The sequence below is a fragment of the Myotis brandtii genome, unplaced genomic scaffold (assembly GCF_000412655.1).
Source record: "Myotis brandtii unplaced genomic scaffold, ASM41265v1 scaffold187, whole genome shotgun sequence".
NCBI lineage: Eukaryota > Metazoa > Chordata > Mammalia > Chiroptera > Vespertilionidae > Myotis > Myotis brandtii.
The window spans coordinates 1,342,503-1,353,313 of NW_005356944.1; the positions used below are offsets into that span (position 1 = coordinate 1,342,503).

The following is a 10,811-nucleotide window of genomic DNA, read 5'->3' on the forward strand; positions in this document are numbered from 1 at the left end:
GAGTGTGGGGAGGAAGAAGCGGGTGCCGGGCCCAGGTGGCCGGGCGGGCTGGCCTTGACCTTGTCACACCAGCAGCCCCTTTTCTTCCAGACCAAAGGGTGTGCACCCGCCCGGGGATGAGGCCTGGTCTGTGGAATTGAACTTAGCTCCGCGGGCCGACGGCTCGGCCCAGGGTGGTATGCAACGGGCCCGGCCCGGCCCGGCGGCGGAGCCCAGGTCGGCAGTGAGGGTGGTCAGGAGCGATGGAGGCGGCCAGGCCCCACCCCCGGCAGCTGCTGCGCCGAGGCCGGGGGCGTGGACAACACTGACCCTCGCTTTGTTTTCCAGGTGGCAGTGCTCCCCTTGGACTTGCCCTCTAGGTTCGGTGCTAGCCGCTCCTGTGAGCTCGCTCTGCCCCTCCTCCTCCCTTTGCCTCTCTCGAGCTTTCCCTTCACTTAAAACCTTGCTTCTGGTGACCTGGTAAGCCCGGGCAGGTGCCGAGGTCCTGCTGGAGTCGGTATTGCTGGTAACCTCGACGGAGAGGCTGTCCCTGCCGAGACGGGTGGGGCGGGCTGGTGTTGGCCGGTGGAGAGGGCGGGATTGAACGGGCACCCGGGGCTGGGCCCGCAGCGATGGGACCAGCTGGGAATCCCTCATGGACCGTGGTTTGTTACCATAGTGTTCGTCACGGCGACCAGATGGCACCAGCAGACATGGAGCCCCTGGCCAGTGTGAGTCGTAGCAGAGGAGAGAGCTCGCCTAAGTTGATGGCTGCAGATTGAATTTCCAGAGTCTTAGGAGGAAGTTCTCCAATGGCATGTTTCCAGGCCTTGCTCAGGAAGCCCTGTGTTCAGGAGCCCATCAGTTAAGGTTTCAGATGAGCTTCTGAGGGGGGCAATCTTAAAGTCCAAATCAGATGCATCCGGGCCACCAGCAGAGGCGTTTATTTGAATCTTGATCTTGGAGCACCAACCTCCGGGCCCATGAATGCCAGCAGGCACCCCTCCTTTTTTTGGGTGGAGGTTTTCAGATGCTGCATCTTCTGTATTGAGCCTCCTGTCATGCTAGTTCTCTGCTACGAACCTTGCTTCCAGAAGATTCTTAAGCTGTAGAACATTTTAACGTTGATGTCGCAACGGAGAGTGATGCCTTGTAGATGGAACTTGCAGATGGAGCCCAGTGATCCTCTCACCTACCCACCCACCCGCCTGCCTGCCTGTGCTTTGGTCGGAGGAATTCTTAGTGTGATGATGGAACTGTGGGAAATGTTCACGTTTGAAGTGCCTTAGGCAAAGGCTTGGATGAAGCAAGTTGGGGTGGGGATGATTGGAGTGTGCTGCAGTCTGGTGGGGTACAAGTTGGTCATGTCCAAATTCTGTTAGAAACGGCAGGTGTAGTTTGGGCATTTCCATTGCATCGCAGGTTACAGAGAGGGGAATGGTCGGGTACTGGTGGTGATCTTTGGTTCATCTTGCTGTTTTTTAACTTGAATTCTACTTGATTAGGTTTCAAAATAATCTTGGTATTCAAGTGGGATCCTCCCTGAGGTGAGGGTTGTAAGAGGGAAAGGGCACAGCTTGACACTGGTATTGGGGGGGGGGGCGGGTGAAGAAAGGGAAGAGGGGTGATTAGGTCTATGTCAGAGGGTGGGGCTGTAGGGAATACGGGGGAAGGGAATTCTCTGGGGAAAGGGAGGGCGGGCTTGGTACTGGGAGGGGTGGGTTATATTGCAGAGGGTGAGGGTGGTAGGGAATGTGGGTTGAGGGGGATTTTCTGGAGAAAACGTCAGTAGGGAGGGCTCTGGAGAATTTAATAGCTCGTGGGTAAAGACAATACTACTTAATATTAGTGAATTGTTCACGCTAGTTGAATTGTTGCTTGGAAGCACAAAAGTTCATTGGAAACTTGCTAAAGCACTTAGAACTCTCGTGCAGAGAAGAAAGCAAAATTGTTTTGCATTGCTGCAAGGTGGGGAAGGCCCAAGACCTGTGTCAGTCGCTTTGAAAGATGGGTGTCAAAACCTTGCAGCAGGGTATTAATGTCCTTCACTGCTAAGTGGTTTATCTGAAGCTGTGAAGGTGAGTCTGAGAAAAGACTTTCAATGCTCAAATTGTGGGCTTTTAAAGTATTTAAATTTGAAAAAAAAAATTGAGATTTTGGTGTACACTTGAGATTAGATGTACGCTTTTGGGGTTACTCTTCTGGGTTTGTAACTCGCTTTTGGTCACAGATTTTCTGATTGAAAATTCTGAGCAAAGTGAAAAATGATTTCTAAAGGAATTTTGTATGTCAATATTGTACCTTATAAACAAATCGCTTGTCTTTTGTAGTCAGTATTAAAAGTTTTTGCTTACTATTATCTTTACATAGTCATTGTAACAAGGAGAACCAAATAACCTTTTGTGGTCACTGTAAAATTACTGTAATATTTGGTAACAATTCATGTAGCAAGGTTAGATCATCTATCATGTCTTCAGTTTGAAAGTTTGTGCTTTTTAAATGATCCAGTGCTACAGGGGAAACTATCAGCGACAATCAGTTTGGGGAGTAAACAAAAATGAGGTGGGAGGCTCTGCTAGGTGTGGCGTATCACTTGTTTGAGATGCATTTACTGGTAAAGTATACCAGTGGCTTTTTGTTACCATGTCTCTCTTCTCCTTAAATTTCACCTTAGAAATTTTAAGTCCCCAATACTTTTGACTTTGAGTTTCTTTGTCTTCTGGATTTTAAAAAATGTTTTCAAATATGTTGGCATGATAGTTGCGTTCTTAACCAGAGACTTGGGCGTGACACGGTTACTGACTGTCCTTGGAATTAAAGAGTGTTATGCATGTGTGGGGAAATAAGTTGGGTAAGAACTAGTACTGTTGCCTCATGTATGTGACTAATCATCTTTCTTCCCCATTTCAGCACAAATAAAGGTTTGAGCTCTAAACTCCTTAGAATCGTTGTATTGCTATATTTTTTTTTACCTTTATCTTTTCTGTAAACCAAGTTGCCTTCGCAATTAATTTGAATGTATCTTCATATTGTAGATTTAGGCTTAAATTCACTTTTCAACAGCTCCAAGTAATTGAGGTCATTCGATAGAGTTTGGTAACCTCAATAGAACTAGTGTGTCCTGATGGGTGGGTCTGAAGCCTGGTGGGCAGGGCGGGGCTCTGCTCAGCTCACTTGGGAGTGTTTTGAAAAATGTGCCAACCAGTGAAGGTCAAAGTGTGTGTGTGTGTCGGGGGGGAGTACTTTGCAATATCCTGGAATTTTACCTGGTCAGGTTTCCAAATGCTGTGGTCAACAAGAGGACCTATTTTCCTTTCCATTTGCTTAGGGGAAAGGGTCTAAGAATAGAATGGACGTGTACTCTGTGTTTTCCATATTTGGGTCTTTGGGAGACTGGATTGCATCTGGGATTTGGGTCTAAGCACATACATGCTTCTCATCTTACTAAAGAGTTTGGCTTTGGCTTACATTTTTTTCTTTTGCTGAATGACAAGAGTTTGGGCTTAGTTGTGTAAGTGCTGTTACTGAACAGCTGACTATACGGGTGTGGTTAGAACAGGGGTGGGCAAACTTTTTGACTCGAGGGCCACAATGGATTCTTAAACTGGACCGGAGGGCCGGAACAAAAGCAGGGATGGAGTGTTTGTGTAAACTAATATAAATTCAAAGTAAACATCATTACATAAAAGGGTACGGTCTTTTTTTTTTTTTTTAGTTTTATTCATTTCAAACGGGCCGGATCCGGCCTGCAGGCCGTAGTTTGCCCACGGCTGGGTTAGAAGCTGATTGTGGGTCCTGGGTGCGGAGTGGCAGCAGCATTTCATCTTGGGAACTAATTCCTTGTACTGCTGTGCTGTGACCAAAACGGGATTTCAGAGAGCAGCAATGGGACTGGCTGCTGTCCTCCTCAGTGTCATGTTCGCCTGCCTCTTCTGTCCTTGTGACCCCTCCTGTGTATGCCACTGTGTCCACCTATCCCGGGCTCAGCTCTGTCAAGAGTTGCCCCATTGTGGGCAGGTTCAAGGACCCTTTCCCTGCTCACCACCCCGTTCCTGTTACCCCAGGACAGTCTAGGCCTCCTTTCCTACCTTTACCCCTTTCCGTTCCTTTCCCCTAGCCCTCCTCCACCTGCTTTGCCCTCTTTCCAGAACGTGTTTGTCCTCTTGTGTTTTATAGGATGATTACAAAACTTGCTTCCAACCTTAAAGGGTAACTGTTATAAATACCTCTGTAAATAGTGCTGTTACTTAGCAACTGGCGGGCTGATCATATCTCCATAGGGTATAAATGTTTGGCGTTGGGAGAGGTTTGAAGTGGGGCTTGTTAATAAGAGGAGCAGGAAGCAGGGCAGCTGACGACGTCCTCTGGCCTCCCCCCAACCCAGGGGGTTTTGGACTCGGAGCTTCCTGTTTTGCCCTCAGTTATCCTCCGCTCAGGCGGGAGGGGCGCAGGTGTTGAAGACTGTTGCATCCTTGTGCATAGATCTGATTCCAGCCTTGTCTCTGAGCTCCCAGAGGCGGTGGATGGTAGAAAATGGTGATCTGGTACAAATTAAGAGTAATGGGGCCTAAGCATAGCAAAGGTTGAACTTGGAAGTTCTTCTAAAAAGGAAAACAGCAATAATAATAATAAATATGTACTGAATGAAAAAAATGAGCATTTTATCTTTAAAAAAAAAAAAGGAAAACGGCCTGAGTAAGTTGGTTGAGGCTCCACTGTGCTCCAGTTGGACACACTAAACTGCAGGAATGGTACGTGTTACAGAAAAGACTTGGGTCCTAACTGCCCCACCCACCCTGTGGGCGCCCTTGGGTTTTCTTACTGACCATGCCGTTAAGGGACTTCATGCTGGCGGCTAACCTCTTTGTGCACCTGTCTCTGGAGGAAGTGATGGCCCCTGGCTTTGAGCAGTGCTTCTCATTGCAAATGAAATGCCAAAACAGGCTTCCAGATACGTGTGGCATGTTTTGAGTGTTTATATTTAATGCACAAGAATACACTGCTGCAGCCTGGAAATGGCACGAGGAAGGCAGCAAAATAGGAAATGTGAAGTTGGGGTGTCCTGCGAGTGTGCCCTTGACCTTCCTTGGGTGAGGGCGCCTGCTCCACCCACCACCTTACCTATGCCCTGCTGCCTACGGGGCCTCCGCTCTGCAGGACCCTCAGCTCTGTACCGCCTTCACTTTCTTTTAAGTAACTCTTCATTCAGTTCTCGTGTGTAAAAATAGTTCGTTGTAAGGTTTACAAATAAGTAAACTGACAAGCAGTAATCTTCCATTAACAATTGTCATTGGCATATTTGCTTCTAGTTTTTCCCATGCTAGAATATATTCATTTTTATACAAAAAACGTTATACTGTAAATTCTGTTCTGCAGCCTTTTCCATTTAATATAAGTGGACATCTTCGGTCATTTTGAAGCATCGTTTGTAGCGGTGACAGAATGTTCCATTATATGGCTGTATCAATTTAAACACCCTCTTTTAGAGGACATATATGGCATCTTTCGGAGTTTTTTTTTCCTCTTGGGGAGTTATGCTGTGATGACCTTCCCTGTAGCTCAAACTTGCTACATTCGATGTTATTTCCTTGGGTGACATGAATGCATTCCTGCCTGTGAAATGCCTATGTCAGGCTTTAGGTTCCTGTTGCTAATTCACCATCTAGGGAGGGATTTCTAAATTAGCCATCTCACCAGTGAGGTACCTGGCTCCCCTTTTCCTCAGAACAGGTATCATATTAAACCCTTTGCTCTGCCTGGCCGGTGTCGTTCAGTGGTTGAGTGTGGACTCATGCACCAAGAGATCACTGGTTTGATTCCCGGTCAGGGCATATGCCCAGGTTTCGGTCTCGTGCCCTGGAGGCAGCTGATCAATGTTTCTATCTCCCTCTCCCTTCATTTCCCTAAAAATCAATAAGAAAATATTGAAAAAAAAACAAAACCTTTGCTCGTTGTGCGTCTAGGCTTCCAGAGGGTGGGTGTGAGCACTGCTTTGCTGCCAGTGAGGCTGAACATCTGCGCTTCGATCGGCCATTTGCAATTGTGTGTGTACGTGACTCCACCTCTTCATCGCTCATTTTTTCATTGTTTAGCAAAAGCAATTGCATTAAGAATATTAATAATCCTTTGTTATATTGATGCAAATATTTTTCCTAGTTTGTATATTGCCTTTTCATTTTTTAATGTGTCTCAGACACAAAAATTAGTTTTTTCTGAGGTTAATATGTCATTCTTTCTGGTTTCTTCACCTGGCGTTAACACTTAGGTTTCTCCCTCCCCAAGAGTATATAAACATTAATAATGTCTGCGGCACTCATGGTTTCATTTTTTACACTTAAATGTGTGATCCAACTGGAGTTTGTTGTGAAGTCTGTTGATGTGTTGGGGTGCGGGGTCAGCAGGCCTGACACCCTCTCAGAGCCCCCAGAGCGTGCTCCCTCCCAGTGATGCCCCCCTGTGGCTGGATGGAGGGGCAGAGTCCTGTCAGCCGAGGCTGTCACAGTGGGACAGGTCACTGGAGACCTCTGGGCAGGTGGGTCTTGTCTCCCAGTGGGATCCTGGTTGTTCCTCCTCCGTGGCTCCCTACTCCTCGTCCGAACTGGTTTGGACCTGTGGCAGCTGGGATGGGAGGTTCTACTCCCTGACTGCCACTTGCAGCTTTAAGACGGAGCAAGTACTTACCTCTCTGAGCCTGTTCTGGTCTGTGATGTGGGGGCATGAGTGTGCGTGGGCACAGCCACTCATTGCCCAGCCTCAGACCTGGGTCCCTCCTCCTGGTTCCCTCGCCCATCCTCCCCCGCCCGCCTTGCTCCGATCCGAGCCTTTCTTCAGTGGTAACCAGTGTGCACATTCTGGCCTATTCGGGTTTTACATTGAATTTTGTTTCTGTTAACGTTTCCCTGTAGCAGCTGAGTCCACAAACACGTCGGAAGTGGCCTTTTCTCCTGGTTGGTTCTTACACGAGAATTCCCCGCTGGGTTTCTGGCCTGTGGATGCTCTGAAACTGCTTGTTTTTCTGTGGAAAGTGCAATCCCACCGAAGGGCCCGTGACCTCAAGGTCGTGAGTGGATGGCTGCATTGCTCCATCCCACTGAGCTTGCGCACGGTGTCTGTCAGTGTTAAGCTGTAAGCAGGGACTTTGTGGTAAAGACAATACAAGGTATCATATTAGCCGTTGTAAGTGTACAGTTCAGTCGTGCCAAGTATATTTTCATTGTGAATATAACCAAGCTCCAGAACTGCTTCCTGTAAAACTGAAATTCAGTGCCCATTAAACTCCCCATTCCCTTCGCCGCTGGTACACACCCCCCGCCGCTGGTACACACCATTCTCCTTTGGTTTCTGAGTTTGACTTCTCTAGGTACCTCATGCTAAGTGAAATCATACATTATTTGCCCTTTGTGACTGGTTATCTTAGCATAATGTCCTATGTTCATCTATGTTGTAGCCTGTGTCAAATTTCTTACCTTTTAAAAGAGCTGACTAACCTATTGTGTATCTATACCATTCATTCGTCATTGACCACTTGATTCCCTCCTCACTGAACGCTTGGGTTGCTTCCACCTCTCGGTTATTGTGACTAACGCTGCTGTGGACATGGGTGTACAAACACCTTATTGAGACTCTGCTTATTTATTCTGGAAATGTACCCAGAAGTGGAATGCTGGGTCATGTGTGTTCTATGTTTAATTTTTGAGGACTTGTCATACTGTTTTCCATAGCAGCTGCGCCATTTTACACTCCCAACAGTTTTCAGGGGTTCCGATTCTCTACATCCTCACCAATACTTGTTGTTTTCTGTTGCTTTATTAATAGCAGCCAGGCTAATGGGAGATGATACTTCATTGTGGTTTTTATTTGCATTTCCCTAATGATTCCTGATATTAAGCATCTTTTCATATGCTTGTTGGCCATTTGTATATTTTTGGAGAAATGTCTTTTCAAAATCTTTTGACCATGTTTTAAATAGAGTTATTTGTGTTTTTTGTTGATTTGTCGGAATTCTTTATATATTCTGGATGTTAACCTCTTATCAGTTACACGATTTACGAATATTTCCTCTCATTCTGTAGGTTCCCTTTTCACTCTGTTGATTGTGTCCTTTGATGCCCAGAAGTTTTTACTTTTCATGTCGTTTTATCTATTTTTACTTTTGTTACCTGTGCTTTTGGTGTCATGTTCAAGAACTCTTTGCCAAATTTGATGTTAGGAGTATTTGTTGCTACTTTAAAAAGTACTTGAGTAATCATAATTTGCATTTCTGTAATTACTGGCTAGTCTGATTTTACCACTTGATTTACAATCTGCATTTTGCCTCTTTAACCACTTACCACATGAAATTTTCCATTTTGATTTTTTATAATGGTCATACATTTTTTCGTATAGTTGGGAAGGTAAGTGTTCGCCAGTGAGGTTGTCAAACTTATTCTCATTTTTTCTTTTTATTGCTGGAGCAAAAGGTATCTATTATACAAGGACTTTTAAGAAATTTATCTAATAATAATAAATGTGTTGGGTTTTGATTACTTTCTTTAGTAGCTAAGCATGTGTATACTACCACAGTCAATACTCCTCTCCATTTAAGGAGTAATGTGAATCTAACCTAGGAGTGGATCTAAATTATTTATACTCATAAAGTTGAAATATCAGAGTTTTATTGAGTAAATACTGTTTTTTGCTCTTTTACTCCAGGTCTTAAAATTATCTGCCTTAATCTATTTCTGGAATTTTTAGTCTATAGTTTTTATTTTCAATCAAATACAGTGAACTTTAATGACTGTCATTGTCCATTATGTTTTAAAATCTAGTAAGTTGAAGCTGTGATACTCTTCTCAAGGCAAGAATATTCTTTCCTTGTTAGAACTTGAGTACACAGAACTGGGTTAATCTTTGGTTCATGATATAACATGCTCTTTTATTTGCTTCCTTGATGTTTGTACTGGTGTGGTCAGCATTTCTGAACCTAATAGTCAATATAAAACCTAGAACTTTAGACAGTAAATTCCTCTACCTTCCTCCCTGCCTCCTCTGGCCAAGGCCATCATTACCTCCATACTGGTTCCTTTTACTTGATTCTTTTCACTTGACTTTTAAGAAAATTCTTATCTAAATGCGTTTTGTAAAGTGCATATTTTAATTATAGTTGCTTTTTACTTTATAGAAAAGGTATTAATGTTGTGCATAATCTTCTGGACTTTTTCTCATTTAATATAAGGTTCATACCTTGCCCTGTGTGTAGCTCATTCGGTTTGTTCGCTGGGTAGAATCCATCATGTGACTATACCACAGTTAAGTTGTTAACTTTTTCATTGCTTCTCTGATTCCATTGAGCGCAATGGTACAGTGATAGGTGGTTGCTGTATGCAGAATTAAAACTTGACCAACAAGGTAGGCACTACCCACCCCCAACAGTGCCCAGTGTCACCCGTTGGCTGTGTTTCCTGCCACACCTTTATCTCATGATTTAGATCCACATCTAAATGAGATTGTGTTCTTTTTCTTTTCTATGTAAGTGGGGAAAATATTGTGTATTGTATATAATTATTGACTTATTTTTTCCATTTAACAATAGGGAGACTCACTTGATCTGCTGTGTGGTATTTCTTAACATGAATGTGAGTTATTTAGCTGTTCGATACTGACGGACATTTTCTTTTTTTTCTTTCTTAAAGTATTACAAAGAGTATTATACATGTCTCCTTTTTTCTCCCCCTTGACATTCCCCCGGCTTCCCCCACCCCCCAGTGTCTTGTTGACGGACATTTTCAATCTTTTGATGTTTCAAACAGTACTGTGCTATCATCACCATCCACACCCGCTACTGCACAGGCTTGAGTGTTTCTCAGGGCAGGGACCAAGAAGTGGAATTCCTGGGTCATAGGACGTGGGTGACAGTGTACTCTTCTGCCCTGTTGCCTGCCCTCCAGAGAAATGTACAAATTCCCATACCCGAGTATGCGATTATCTGTTCATATGCTCAACACCCTGTAGAGCAGACTGCAATTTCTGCCAGTTGCCTTCTTTGATTTGTCACGTATTCACAGTGACTCAGAGACTTTAATGGGTACAATGGGTTTTTGGCATGTGTGCGCTGAACATTTGTGGGCTAAATGCTGATAAGAGTCACGAGGTCCAAGACACACTATACTTTTATTGAAGTATAATGTTTTAAATTACTCATGTCATGAGGCTGAGGACACCCAACCTTAACTCTTATGTCCACGTCACGCGGTGGCTTTGTTCTCTGCTTATCTTTGCATTTCAGCAACTCTTCTGAAGGGACCAAAATTTTGCAGTTTTAGGTAAAACTGCAAATGTTACTGTATTGTGTACTGTTGTATGGATGGGGATGTGGCGACTGTGTGGCATAATTTATTTTAATCCCTTTATAAATTACTGGTCTTGTATTTAAAAGTCAAGTACTACAGAAAGACACAGGCAGAAGATGAAAGTCCTTCTATACTTTCTCTCCCAAGATAACTACTGATGGCAATTTATATTCCCTCAACATCTTTCCTCCACGGCCATACTACACTGTACCCTGTTGTTATCTGCTCTAAAATGGAGCCATACTAGATATACTGTTCTGCAACTACTTTATTATTTTCCTGGCTCCGTAATGTTTAATCTCGCACATGTTGGTATACAGTACTATACTTTTATCATTATCTTACAGTGTACTCTCTCTACTTACTAAGTTTGCTGTAAAACAGCATGTCATGTTATACCAGCGGCAGCCCCTCACATCTTATGTTTACCACATCTCTTGATTGCATCATGTTCTCTGTGCTTTTAACCTCTTGTTTTATAAACGGAGTGTAGCCTAAGTGTAC

General features: G+C 44.2%; 1 long non-coding RNA gene across 1 annotated transcript in view; it reads left to right on the forward strand.

The window, feature by feature from the left end:
* The window catches only part of LOC106725766, a 4,899-nt gene extending 3,830 nt beyond the window's left edge, over positions 1-1,069 (forward strand). The window contains exon 3 of the long non-coding RNA XR_001361706.1: positions 212-1,069. This is a non-coding gene — a long non-coding RNA (uncharacterized LOC106725766). The remainder of the gene's footprint in view (positions 1-211) is intronic.
* Positions 1,070-10,811: the final 9,742 nt, after the last annotated feature.